The sequence below is a fragment of the Canis lupus genome, chromosome 38 (assembly GCF_003254725.2).
Source record: "Canis lupus dingo isolate Sandy chromosome 38, ASM325472v2, whole genome shotgun sequence".
Taxonomy (NCBI): Eukaryota; Metazoa; Chordata; class Mammalia; order Carnivora; family Canidae; genus Canis; species Canis lupus.
The window spans coordinates 20,088,821-20,103,561 of record NC_064280.1 but is presented as its reverse complement, the minus strand read 5'-3'; the positions used below and the strand labels follow the sequence as shown (position 1 = coordinate 20,103,561).

At 45.6% G+C, this 14,741-nt stretch overlaps 1 long non-coding RNA gene across 1 annotated transcript; it reads right to left on the bottom strand.

Moving 5' to 3' along the window:
- Positions 1-4,853: 4,853 nt before the first annotated feature.
- On the bottom strand, positions 4,854-7,226 carry LOC112642881 (uncharacterized). The gene is made up of 3 exons (XR_003125479.3): positions 7,091-7,226; positions 5,865-6,056; positions 4,854-5,291 (listed from the first exon to the last, which is right to left on the bottom strand). It is a non-coding gene; the product is annotated as an uncharacterized LOC112642881 (long non-coding RNA).
- Positions 7,227-14,741: the final 7,515 nt, after the last annotated feature.

The following is a 14,741-nucleotide window of genomic DNA, read 5'->3' as shown; positions in this document are numbered from 1 at the left end:
CTGTGCACCCATGCTCTACTTTCCCCAAGTTGTTTTTTTTTTTTTTTCAAAAAAGAGAAATGAAAGTTATCTCGATCCCACATCCTTGTCCAGTTACTGTCACATGTCTCTGTTGCCCATTGGAGTAAAACTTCTTGGAAATCTCCTTCCTACTCCCTGCAACCAATAACCATGTTCTTTAGGGACCTACTCCCGTCATTGTTGGTCTCCACTTCTCTACCAAGGCGCTCTTGCTGAGATCCCCCAAAGCCTCCCTGTTGTGAAGCCTGGTCCCTAGGCTTCCTTTCCAGTCCTCCTCCATGTCTCTCCCATCAGCAGCATGTAACATCGGTGAGCACCCTCTAAGGAGGTTCCCTTGACCCCCAGAGTGCCACACTCCCCTGGCTTACTTTCCAATTCATTGGCAGTTCCTTCTCTCGTCCCTTTTGCTGATTCTTCCTCGCGGATCTCTGAGCTCTAGAGTAACCCAGGGCATCACGTCCCGACCTTTCCTCTTTTCTATTTCTCTTCATTTCTTACACAAAGCCATCCAGCCTCACAGCTTTAAATACCCTCTATAACTATGGATTCCTGGACGTGTGACTCTAATTCTGACCTCGCCCCTGCGACCCGCTGCCCACCCAGCCCTTAATCGGGGACGTCCATGGGACATCCCAAACTTGACATGTTTCAAACCTCATGCCTGGTCATCCCTTCCCACTTATTCCCTTACTTCATCCTTTGCACCTCGGTAAGTGGCAATTTCATTCTTACGTTTTCTCAGGATAAGAACCTTAGTGTCATCTTTGAATTTCTTCCCCCCCCCCCAAGAATCCATAACCAATTCACCTTCTAGTTTTACCTGTTTTGCCAGTGGAGTGCACCCAGATGCCAACCAGTGCTCACCATCTCTTCTCGTCTAACATGCCCATCATCTGGCCTCACTGCTCTTTCTCTTAGTCCCCCATGCTCCGTTCTCAGGTTGGCTACCAGAAGAATCCTTTTAAAAGTACAAATGAGATCATGGGACTCCTTTGTCAGTGGCCTTCCATCTCAGAATAAAAGTCAAAGTTCTTTTTTCTTTTTTTTGAAGATTTTATTTATTTATTCGTGAGAGACATAGAGAGAGAGAGAGGCAGAGACACAGGCAGAGGGAGAAGCAGGCTCCATGCAGGGAGCCTGACGTGGGACTCGATCCCAGGACCCCGGGATCACACCCTGGGCTGAAGGCAGATGCTCAACCATTGAGCCACCCTGGTGCCCCCACTCTTCCTGTTTAAATGCATTTCCTATTCTCCACCACCCTGTTCCTTTTCTTCCACGAACACACACCACCGTCTGACGTGCTGTATATTTCATACATTCAGTGTTCACTGTCTATTTGCCTATCACTGGAGTTTAAATCTCGTATGAGTAAAACTGCTGCTTGCTTTTTCTTCGCTGCTGAATCCTTAGTGCCTAGCTTCAGTGTCTGCCACAAGACAGGGAGCGCAGGAAATATTTGTTGTTGTGCAATAAATCATGCAACAGGATTAAACCACTGGCTGTAATCTTTAAGGCTCTCATCTTTTTTTGGGGGAGGGATGTGAGTGGCCGTGCTAATGAAGGGGGAGTGGTTTTCAAAAGTCAAAAAATGAGTTGGGAGGGAGAGGAATTAAGTACATTTCCAAGAAAGAATAAGCAGGCAGGGTTTTCAAGTAACATAAAGAGTTCTGTTTTTCATGAGTTGGCCTCTGGCTGCTTATGGGTTCACTGTACTCCCAATAGCCTGCTCCTTGCTGGGGACCCACCTCTGCCCTCAAAATGATACAGTTGAGCCAGAAACAAGTGGGGAATAATTTGTTTTCTTACAAGAAGATGATAAATATGCTTAGACATTAGAACAAATATTATCTGTTTGTACATAATAGTCACAAACCTTGAGCTTTTGTGGGGTGTCTCATCTTGCTTGGTTCACGGTGTGACGGACAGAAGACATACAGATCCTGTGCCATTTCTCTCTCACCGTGGGCCGATCTGCATGGGGGGTGATGAAAGGAGGGAGCCCCAGGTACGTGGGCATCCAGGTGGGGAGTGAGGCAAAACCACGAGCAGAGGCCTCAAGAATGAAAGCGTGCAAGAGCGAAGCAGGATCCCGAAATCCCTTACCTTCCAAGGCCTAGGGTATTTTTTTTTTTTCCAAAATGTAGGTTTTGTAGGGAGGTAGGCAGCTTCAAACCTAGAAAGACATGTGGTTGAAATTAGAGACAAAAGACAAAACTGTGAGGAAAGCTACTGGGTGGAAGGTTGGAATGATTTTCATGGGGAGTGGGGAGCCCCCGTGTACCCACATCCGTGCTGGTTCTCATTTATCAGCGTGGATCCTCGCATGGCCACATGGCTAGAACGTTCTAACAAACTCTGCCAGATGTTACCTATAAAGGAGAGCCCTTCTTTTTACATACAAGTGTTGGCGTAATATTCTCTATGTTTCTAGCTCTCGTGGAGGCGTCGTTGACAGTTTGATGGACGAAGGACTCACTGTGGGCTTGATTGGGTTTCAATCATGGAAACCCAAAACTAAAAGGTAAATAGAGCATTGATAAGAGTTAACTATCTATCTTGGCTGAAAAATATAATATCGGCACCTCAGGTAAGACATCCCAAGAAAAATGGCTTCATATAAAAAAGGTCCCAGAGGCGGCTGTAGGAAGCCCTGTTGCTTGGCTTCCTATCTCACTTTGGGTTCAGAATATATGAGATGAAGAGCATACGTTGTCTATTGCCGAGTGGACCATGAGGGACGGAGGGAGGACAGAGAGGATGGGGGTGGGGGGACACTGACAGCTAGGAAGGTGGGAACATGGAGTAGACCATCTCCAAGAACCCTCATCACTTGTAAGTATGAACTGCCATTGTGATAGTAATGACAAAATAATAATGACCACTTATTTAGGAACTACTCTTTGCTAGGCTCCATATATATATATATGGTTTATAAATATTATATACCTATATATATTTTTATATATACTTATATAATTATAAATATCATCTACCCCTAACACATATTAGTAATTTTTTCGGGGCCTATGAGATGGGTATCAGCAACCCCTCTCCCCGCCATTTTTCCTAGAGCATCCACGGCCTTCTCTCTCATTTCCTCTTCCCTCTTCCCTCTTTTTCCCTACCCTAACATTCTCTTCAGATATCTTAAGCACCCAGCCCTACAAGATCCTGGCTTCGTCCTGGCTGAGCCCCCCAGGTCAGAGCTTTGGAGCCATCATTTCTGACATCATCCAGAAGGGTGGCATTAGGGACACGAAATCTTGAGATTCTTCTGTCCTCCGAGTCCTTAGACTGGAGCACTTGCAAAACAAAAACCAAAAAGAAAAGATGAGAACAAGTACTTTGTTTTGCTAACACAGGTATCCCCCCCACCCCCCTGGCTTTTCAAAAGTTCGGGTTACTCCACTCTGTGTTTACGAAAGACCTACCTTGGTTGCTGCTTTCAGTAACCAAGAGAAATATGAAGAGGACTTTTGCTTTTATGAAAAAAAGGTAAAAAGTGAAAATAGGGTGGACATCCCAGCAGGGAGGGGCGCCCCATGGCTCCTTCCTTGGGGGCCACTGTCAGAGAGCTACCAGAGTTTCGAAGGCCATCCACGAGCACCTGAGTTTGTCTCCCTGTATTTTGTGCATCCCTTAGCAAGAGGTGTCCTAAGGTATCAGAAAAACCTAAGGGAGGTTGTATTTGGGTTTGGGGACACTCAATACTTTTTCCCCATATGAATTAATGTTAATTGCTTCTTTGCTTTCTGCCCTTTCAGCTTATGAAAGATTTTAGAGGAAGGCGTCTCCGGTGGCACTCGTGCTCCTTCCCACCCACGGGGACAGGGGAAAAGGAGTGAGGGCAGACGGATGATATACTTTGCTTTGAGCACCTTATTTTCGTTATTTTACAAATGAAAAACTAAGTCTCAGAATAGTTACACTAGGGCCAGATGTGCTAAGTGGGGGAAATGCAGTTTGCATTTGGATCTCTTGGACTTCAAAATTGAGAGATCGCACGCCCTGCACCTTCTCTCGGCCTCTCTTTCCAGTTTTCAACTCACAGGTCTTTACAAGTTCTGTATAGATGGACCAGCTCTGACCCCTTTTACTACCAATGTCTCTGCAGCTCCCAGATGCCTAAGTTACTGTGGCGTGAGGGCGGGGGGAGAGGAGAGGCAGCTCTGCACGGGGCGGAGAATCATGAGAGCACAGGGAGCCACCTGTCTCTCTGTAACCAGGCAAACCGAGGCAAAGAGAGACAAGTCCTATAAACCCAGTATGCGGTCCGATCTTCCAAGCAGAGGCCTCCCATTCCATGTCGTGGTATCCAGCAAGGCACGGGCTTAGGCCAGGATCAGGAGCAGACAGGTGACCTTATCCCAGGGAAGGGGTTTTCCCGTGGCTCCCGGGGCCGTGTCCCCTCCTTTGCTCTTGGGGCGGCCGTGTGCCTGCCTTTCCACCCCTACTTTGTCTCCCTCCCTGACTCTGCCCCTTCTCTTCCCCTCCCTGGAAATCTCTCTGCCCTGGGCTGACCAGTAGGAAGGACTGCAGACTTCTGGAGGCCACTGCGCTCCTCTCCTGCCCCACTACACCCAGGATGACCTGGGAAGGTCGCCTGCCCGTGCCTCGCTGCCCTAGAAGATGAAGAGAACCATAGGGCAATTTGAGAGGATGTTGGAACCCGCAGATAGAATATCCTGGAGCCTAAAGGCGATTGTGTGTCAGTTGTTTTCTTTCCATCAGGCCCGTATCCTATTCTTTATGCTCGCTTGTGCTCCCAGTTTTTCTTCTCAAATGGTCTTTGAAATAAATGAAATAAATGAAATTGCCTTTAATAACTTGGTCTTTAATAAATTATTTATTAAAGAATACATGAGATTGCCATGACAAGGATTCAGGATGTTTTGGGTCCTCGTGGGCCTGGACGTGGACAGCCGACAGCCGTGCAGAGGCAGGACCTTCTCGTGCTCATAATGAGCAGACACAAAGCAAGGATACAAAACACACCGAGGGGTTTGAGGATGGTGGGGAGTCAGAGAAGGAGGAGGAGCCTGCGTTCCTGTGGTAAAGAAAGACGCTCCTAAAAATCTCTCGTGAGAAGTTTGTGCCCAGCTGGTGTCGTGGATAACACACCTGCTGCTTCTGTGCTCGTGATCCTCTATAACGAATTCCGCAGTAACTCAGGCTACAGGCCAGGGTCCTCTGTGCTGAGCTGGGTGGTGGGTGCAAGCCAGACTCTTCAAAAGCCTGGAGATTAACTTCCTTTATCTCATAAAATGCTGAGTTGGGGGGTCAGGGGAAGGAGAGAAGAAAATAGAGTCAGTAAGGGAGGGCTGTGATGTTTGGGAGGAAATTTGGGGGGAAAATTAGAGAGAAAAAAATTGAGGGTGGGTATGACGAGTAGAATCGGTGGCTCTGGCACCACAGCCTGGCTGTGTGGAAAGACAAACGAGCCCAGAGAAGCTTCCAGATGCAGGTGGAGAAATGTAACTGTTCCTCTGAGACTTCGCCAAGGGCCTGAAGACCACTGCATTTCAAGGGCCTTTAAATAATATCATCATTACTATTATTATGTGGCCCTGTGCAAAGACTGGCGTGAGTAGCCAACTTTCTTTATTTGGCTCTCTGCACTGAAATAAATCATTTCCCTTATGGTTCAAAACCACAAATCCCTGGTTTCATTACCATGTATCTATTTTTTTTTTTTTTAGGAAAAAAAATCAAATCTATAAATTTCAAACTCCTTGTTTCAAAGTCTCCTTTTTAAGTCCTCACACTAGTGATTTTATTAAATTAGTTGCTTTATAAAACATTGCAGATGTCATAATTGTTAACATAACAATTCGCCAAACCCTTGTGAACTGGTCCAGTTTGCCGAGAGCACGTCTTCTAAGGGAAAGGAAATGCCAAAACCCTGGTAAAGTCATCCCATCAGAGCGTGGAGAACAAAGGCGATTTTGTGTTCCAGACACTTCAATCAGGCAAATGAGAGAGACGCAGACTTTCTCTCTCCCGTCTTAAAGTGTTCCATCAGTAACATTTTCCTGATAAAATGTTAGAAAAAGAAACAATAAGCCCCAAATGGAGTCATTTGCTCCCTAGGACAGCAAACCCAGACTTATTTACAGGGTCAAACTCTCTCAGAAATGTGACCCCTTTTCAGGCCATCTGAGCACAGGTCAGGGCATCCCCATGAAGAAATCCTGCTGGTCCCTTCCCCTAAAAGGAAGAGGTACCAATACCCTTTTCTCTTCTTTGCTAGTAACTTCCTTGCCCCACCCTCCTTCCTATAAAAACCTCCCATCAATTGCAACTCCTCGGAGCGCCCCTCTACCTGCTAGATTAGGGGTGCTGCTCAATTCATGTCTGCTGTAATAAAGCCAATTAGACTTCAAATTTACGCAGTTGATTTTTTTTTAAGATTTTATTTATTTATTCGAGAGAGAGGCAGAGACACAGGCAGAGGGAGAAGCAGGCTCCCTGCGGGGAGCCCGACATGGAACTCAATCCTGGGACTCCGGGGTCACGCCTTGAGCCGAAGGCAGACACTCAACTGCTGAGCCACCTGGATGCCCCTGAATTTTTTTTTTTTTTTAACAAAAAACTAGATAGTCCAGACCCAGTGATGCTCAGGAGATCCTACAGTATGTAATGCAATCATAGTTTACTTCGTTCAACATCAAAGCCGGAGGGTTTGGGTTGTTTAGTTTTTGTTTTGCTTTTAAAAATTTATTTATTTATTTATTTGAGAGAGGAAGAGGGAGAGAGAAAGAGAGCGGAGCGGAGGGGAAGAGGAAAGGGGAGAGAAAGAATCTTAAGCAGACCCCATGCTGAGTGCAGAGCCAGATGCATGGATTGATCTCAGGACCTGAGATCACCACCTGAGCTCAATCTAAGAGTTGGAGGCTTCACCGACTGCACCACCCAGGCATCCCTGGGTGATTAACTTTTACCTATCAAACTAGTCGCTTTTCAAGAGCAGCGTCTCCACTCAGAAACGAGCACTATTCTTTACGATGTGTGTATGTGTTTATTTAATCCTCTGGCTCCCTTTCAATACTCCCCACACACCACATACCTTTTTTGAACACTGCGCTCCTTGACAAGTTATGAAGCAGCTCAAGGAGCTGTGCTGCAGCCGGAATGGTGTTAGCAGACACTACCCGATCTTTGGTCAAATGGCAACCTTTGTTTCCAATTTACTGGCACTGCTGCTAGGGAATCAGAAGGCCACAGTGACATCATTAGGATTTTTTCCCCCAAAACTATGATTTAGTAGCAACTGGGCTTCCAGATTTTAACTCCTTGGCAGCTAGATCCAATTAGCACCTAAACTGTCAAGAGGTTAAATAGCAAGCACTTCTAGAGTGCCTGGATGGCTCAGTTGGTTGAGCATCCGACACTTGGTTTCAGCTCAGGTCATGACCTCAGGGTCGTGGGATCCAGCCCCGCATCCAGCTCTGTGCTCAGTGCAGAGTCTGTTTCAGATTCTTTCTCCTTCTCCTCTTTTTCCCTCTCTGCTCTTCCCGGCATTTTCTTTCTTTCTCTCTCTCTCTCTCTTTCTCTCTCTCTCTCTCAAATAAATAAAATCTAAAAACAAACAAAACAAAACAAACAAACAAACAAACAAACCAAAATTAGCCAGCACTTCTGATGGTAACATTTGGCAGGACTAAAAGGAGAGACAATTATGACACATGTTGAAGGGATCATGTGCAGCACAGAGGAGACACCAGGGGAAGATGCAAACATCACGCGAGGTCTTCAGCCTCTTGCATGTCTCCTCCATCACACCACCGCCCTGCGGTCCAGGCTGTCTTTCCTGGTGGCCTTTGGTTCTGCTCCAGGACTCATACCTTTCTTCTGCTTGCCCTTCTTGCTTCTATGCGTTACTGCAAAGCATAGCCAATGAAGTGGGAATCTTTTCCAAGTCATCAATTTCTGGAGAAAAGCACACATCTCAATCCAAGGATTCCACAAACTTGCACAAGGGAGTGACTTTTCAGATTGTGTCCGTTGCATCTTTTGGTAACATTGCAAAATCCATGAAGTCACCTCCTAAGAATGACTCCATAAGCTCTGTTATTAACACCAAACATTTCTTTGGCTGATTTGAGGTCTGCCTCTGGCTGTCATTTCTTTAGCCCAGCCCTGATTTATCTGCAAATTGTTCTCTGGTGCTAGCACTTTAGGTTCTTCTAAGCTCTTTGTTTCTTCCTGCTATTCTTTCTCTTGGTTTTTTCTCTCTCTCTCTTTTTCTTCTTTTCTGAAACCTTTACTTCTGGTTTTACTTCTCTTTCTTTCCTTTCACACCATCATCATCCCACTCATTCTTGATAACTACAGCCCTACATTCCCAGCTATCCCAAGCAGTGTTCTCAGGGCCTCACTGAGAATCCGAACAAGGCTCCACACAAAGCATGTCTGCATCCAAACTGGAGGTTCTAATGACCTCCTTTAGCTTGGGAGGCCAATGGCAAGTCCCAGTTGTTACCTGTATTTCCAACAGGCCAGCCATAAATCATAGGTTCCCATGGCCCCCTTCTCCTAGAGCGGCTCACTTAACTCAGGAAACCCATTGACTTACTAGAGTACTGGTGTATACCACAAAGGACTTTAAAAGGATATGAACCAACAGCCAGATGGAGATATGCGGGGTGAAGTCCAGGACAAAAGAACTAATTTTCCTATGGGGTTTGGAGCCTCACCTGACAGCAGGTGAAAGTGTTCTGGTTCCCTAACCTGGAAGCTTTTGGGACCTGGTCCTTTTGGGTTTTCATGGAGGTTTCATTACCTAGGCATGATTGATTAAATCATTGGCCAGTGGCGACTGAACTCCATCTTCAGCCCCTCTTCTCTCTTGGACAAAGAGAGAACTGGTAAATAGTCTGCTCTCCTACTTGGAAGATCTGTGGGTTCCTGAAGCTAAGAAGGAATGAAAAATGTAAATGAGACTACAGAGCCATTCACCCCAAGCTGTGAGGAGTGCCACTCTGGGCAAACATGTTGAGAAAGAAGTACCATTGAAAAGGAAGTCCCCAGCCAAGGCATCTCCAGTGCTAGGCTGAAAGGAGGCATGAACCAGATGGTCTTCTGGTGAAAGCCCTACAAGGAGGTCTGGGTTTGCAGACAGTTGTTAGGGATGAAGGCTGGGAGATGGGGCAGGCAGAAATGACTATTATCTGGACCCCAGTTTAGAGGAGTTTAGGTCAGTGATTGGTGGTTGTGACCAGAAACTTTCTGAAAAGGAAGAGGGGAATCTGTGGGACTTAGGGTGCTGAATATGTATGCCCCAGATTTCTTTGTGTGGCTGATATCTGACTGGATATTTATTCTTCTAGATTACACATTCTGACTCTGAGGAACAAAGGACTGGCAAGACCTGCTCTCTGGTGCTTAATAATTTGAAGGAATTTACATTTCAATGCGGTCTTGTGCTCCATTTCTCACACAATCCACCCCCGCCCCCAATTTCCTCTGATGGAAAGAATGGACCACTCTCCCAGTCCGGGAAAGGAGGTGGGGAGAAGGGAAGAAGGAGAAAATCATAGAGACATGATCGGAGGGAGGAGATTTATTGATATTCCACTTAGAATTTATTCCCTCAGAATCCTATTTATTTTATTTATGTTTATAAATCATACATTACCAAGTACAATGAAATCTCCTAAAAACCCAGAAGGTTACTTGGTGTTCTCCGTGATTTGACAGAGAAAACAGAGGAAGAAAATGAATAGGAAGTGAAGGTAGGGGAGGGGCTGGGGCAGGAATGGGTAGCTCTGGAGAAAACATTTCCCAAGTAATAGCACACGTCTGTTTGGCTTGCTTTGCAAGGGGGTGTGATCCAAATAATTTTCTCTGTCCTTCTACCACTGCTCCTCGGCTTCCTCTCAGGAGAGGGGATTCATTGTCAGGTAATTAACCATCAGCATTACGGAAAGTATTTCACCAGACAGAAGTGTGAAAACACATTTACACCTCATGTAAATGGGATAGACGATTTTACCGTTTGAGTGACACCCAAGGAGCCATCAAGTGACAAAGATAAAGTCATATGTGGTTAGGATTCCAAGATCCTAAGAGTTTACCTCCTACTTCCCTTCACGGAGCTGCCATAGAATGTGTAGTGACCAGAAGAGCACGGGGATCTTGGGGGTATAACTGAATGGACAGATTGTCCAGCTGAGACCCCACACTAGTAAGTTAAGGGTTTTGTTTTGTTATTGTTAGTGTCGTTATTCAACAAACTTGAAAACACACTTAATGTGTGCCGTATGATACTGTTTCTCCCCTCAGGATACCCAAGTACACAACTATAACACAGGCAATTGCAACTACAAAGGGGGCAGGCCCAGGAGGATGTGGAAGCAAGCAAGAGACGCTTCATGGAGGAGGTAACATGAGACAAGTTTGAGAGGATGACAAGAAGCTTATTAGGTGAGTGGGACAGAAAAATGCAAACACCCAGAAGGCTGAGGGTAGTTTTGGTCTGCACAGTGCATGGTTTGGTCAGTGGAAGACAGTTGGTAGATGAGGTTCGTGTAGTCAGTAGGACAAGTCTGTGGATGTTCCACAAAAATCCCTTGGATTTAGGGGGATCCCTGGGTGTCTCAGCGGCTTAGTGCCTGCCTTCAGCCCAGGGTGTGATCCTGGAGTCCCAGGATCGAGTCCCACATTGGGCTCCCTGCATGGAGCCTACTTCTCCCTCATTCTCTCTCTCTGTCTCTCTCTCTCTTTCTCTCTCTCTCTCCCTGTGTCTCTCATGAATAAATAAATAAAATCTTAAAAAAATCATTTGGATTTCATTCTGTCCATGATAAGAAATTTTTATAGGTATAAAGAAAGTGCCAATCTATGGGTGGGGTAGGTAGGAAAGCAGAATGAAAAGAAGGAAAAAGGCCTCCTGAAGTATGGAAACCTTGTCACCACCCTCTTTTAGCCACATGACAAGTAGACCTATGTTTCCTCATGCTGGAGGAGGAGGAGGGAAGTCAGTGGCTAGAATTTTTATACCCATCAAGATATCCTGGTCAATCATCGTTCTCTCCAACCTGAACCTTCTCAATGAGGGGGAGCCCCGAGAACCTCCCAGGGTGGTGTTTAACTTCAGTTGTTATTAGCAAAGCAAACCTTTAAACTGGCCTCTCCTCAGGTTCCAGGCAAATCTCACCTAAGGCCTCTCTGCAGGAGAAGAAGTGATTCATGTTTCATACAAGTCCGAGGGGCACGATTGGGTCCGTCCTATCTTCCATATGTTACAGAGTAATTCTAATGAGCCTTGGGGATCCATGTGAAGATGAGATTCCCAGGGTGTGTGGGGGATGTGTCTGGGGCCAAAGAACAATGACATGGGCTCTTTACTGGATGTTATTTGATGTCACAGAATTTAAATATACACCATTGTTTTCGGTCTACATTTTTTGGGGTCTCAATTATTGAGAGAAAAGTGTCACAAAGCTCTATCGTAATTGTATATTTGGCCTCCTCCTCTGTCAGCAGTTAGATTTTGGTCAGGAGATGCAGAACAGGCTTCTCATGACCTGTTCATGAGAAAGTTTTGGGCAGTAAGTTTGAACACTGTGAGAACACTGAAGTTTCACTGCTGGCCTCATGTCCTTATTTGATGTCCAGGAAAGTACACGGGATGTTCTTCAGTTGAGGCAGCAGGCACCCCACCTCAACTTCTAATCTACCTAACTAGAAAAGCCAGGCTTGGTTAATGAGTTCGTTATTGGTTTAACGACATCAACCTAATAATTAAAAGTAAAACCGGGGTGGTGTCTGGGTGACTTAATTGGTCGAATGTCCAGTTCTTGGTTTACACTCAGGTCATGATCTCAGGGTCATGGCATCAAGACCTGCATGGGGCTCTGCACTCAGCTTGGAGCCTGCTTGAGGTTCTCTCTCTCTCTCCCTCTGTCCCTCTCCCTGCTCTTGTGATTTCTCTCTCTCTAAAATAAATAAATAAAATCCTTTTAAAAAAAGGTACAACTGGGGCGCCTGAGTGGCTCAGTGGTTGAGCGTCTGCCTTCGGCCCAGAGCATGATCCCAGGATCCAGGATCAAGTCCCACATCAGGCTCCTTGCAGGGAGCCTGCTTCTCCCCCTGCCTATGTCTCTGCCTCTCTCTCCGTGTGTCTTTCATGAATAAATAAATAAACTCTTTAAAAACAAAACAAAACAAAACAAAAAAGGTAAAACTGGTTCACTTATTTAGTGTTTTAGGGATAGGTGAGTTTGGCTCCTGTGATTGCCAAACAGTTTCTATAAAGCAGAAGATGAAACTGAAGATTCTTGTTTTTCTGTTATGCATCAATGTTTTCAGTCTTTAAGGGCACTTCGCCACCCCCCCCCCCCACCAGAGGAAAGATGTGTGTGTGTGTGTGTGTGTGTGTGTGTGTGTATCTGGTGGTATATATGGTATATATACAGATTCATAAAATAAATAGATTAATAATATGTTTGACTTTCTTTACTTAATTTTCTGTCTTCCTGGGGCAAAAATGTCTTTATTCCTGAGAAAACAATTATTTTGTTCAAATGTCATTGGGGATACCGTCCCATGCCAGTTTTTGGGTTGCCTTCTCAGCTTGCTGAAGCTTCATAAACTGGAGAGGTTTCCAGTCTGGGGAAGAACCAGTTTCTTGTTTGTGTGCTGATAGGTCATGTCGAGCCCTGTATATAGCCACTAATCCGCGACCCTAAAACTCCACAAAGGAACATGCTCACGTTGTTTGCAGTACTAGATTCAGGTCAAAAATTACATATTTCTCGAGTCGTTTTTAAGATTCTCTTAGAAATTCACTCACAAAACAAACATTTCCTGCCTTCTTGTTGTATGTATGGTGTGTGCTCACCCGAAGTGCTCAGAGTGTGGTTCCTGCCCTCCAGCATTCGCGTCATTTGGGAACTTGTTAGAATGAGTACTTGGGGGCCTCACACCAGACCTAGGGAATCAAGGACTCGGGATGGGGCCAGCAGTCTATGTTTTCACGAGCTCTCGAGGTGGCTCTGATGAAGCTCAAACCCAACAACCACAGTACTGGCCAGTGGAGAAGGGACAGTGATGAATCAGATACCATCTACAGCTCTTGAGTCCAAAGAGCTCGAATTTATGATGTGAGATGAGCAATCTCAGGTTCCTGAAGATTGAATATCTTACTTGCCCATGGTCTAACTTGTAGTTAGTAGAGTTAAGACTGTCTTCTGAAGGCCCCTCCAGAGGGCTTTATATAACATTATATCGATTAGCCATCTCTTGGCCTCGTTTCTATCCGACCCCCTGACTTAAAAAATTGTATCTACGTGGGTCGATGAAGTATTGACTTCAAAGAACTGACTCGGGACAACTGATGGGGAGCAAAGGCACATTGCAGTTAGCAGGACTTAGGAAGAATCCTTTCCCCTCTTCTAGTGGGGGACTTGGACAGCCCATCAGTGAGCCAGTGTTTGTCACCACTGTGTACAGGGTACAAAAGTGTATTGCTATTTGGGCGGCCTGGGACTGGGTGCAGGAGAAGAGGAGGAAACGGTTCTTGCCCTGGAAAAATTTACACGTGCGCACACACACGCACACTCATTTTGAAACCATGGAGGAACAAGTCTGATGCACGACAAGAGTAAGGGCAAGAGAATATGTACAGATAAATTGAGCATTGCTGGGGGATTTCAAATCCTAATGTCAGAGCTGGGAGGGTGAGTTCATCACCCCCACTAACTCACTGGGCAATTTCTGCCTCATTTCGTTAGACAGAGGAGATTGTTACCAGAAAGCCAGAAAGGAAGCGCCATCTGGGACTGTTGCACTTCCAGACAGATGGCTGACTCTTCCAGTCCTGTTTTATTTCTGGCTGCGGATCACACACCCCACAGCTATACTGTAAAAATGGGATGTGACGGGACACGGGATGTTGTCAGGGTGTGTTTTTCTTTTTCTCATTTTTTTTCCCCTGGAAACTTGTAGTAAAAATAAAACTTAACGACAGTCTTTCTGTTTTTATTGTTGTTTATGAATTAAACCCTTGGTTGGCAAAGTGAAGGACTGATGGACCCCCAGAAGTGGAGATGATGTGCAGGGATATGGCACAAAGTCAAACTAACCTTGAGGCTGCTGCTCCATGGAAAACCTTTGTTAGAGGATGTGGATGTGTTGTCAACCTTCGGATGACTGAGAACAGTGACACACTTGGAAAGTACAAAGTAGTCCAGCCAAACTGAAAAGCTTCACTGTCTTCCATGGTTTTCTACCTGCCTCCCACACCCAGGCTCCCGCATCCACCACTAACTCCCTTCTTGCAAGACGGGGCATAGACACCACCATGAGCAAAAGCAGCACTGGCCTGTCTGCTTTCGGCCTGCTAGGGACCCTGAGTCGTCAAGTCTAAGACTGGAGGAGGTTTCATAAAGATGAGCGCCCCCACTATCTAAAGTTGGGGGAATAAGAGAAATTACTTCATTTAGTTCTATGCTATAAGGTTTCAGCTTGTTCAATAAATATTTTTTGAGTGGCTATTAAAGTACAACGCTGTGGAGATGCAAAGAAGTAAAAGGTGATCCCTAAAGCCAACAAAGTGTCCCCAAAAGAGTCTTGACACCAACTTCTGACTTACTGGCTTTGGGACAAATGACAAGTATTCAGGGACACATGCGTGGTTTAGTCTATTGAGCATCTGACTCTTGGTTTCCGCTCAGGTCATGGTCTTGGGGTCCTGGGATTGAGCCCCATGTCAG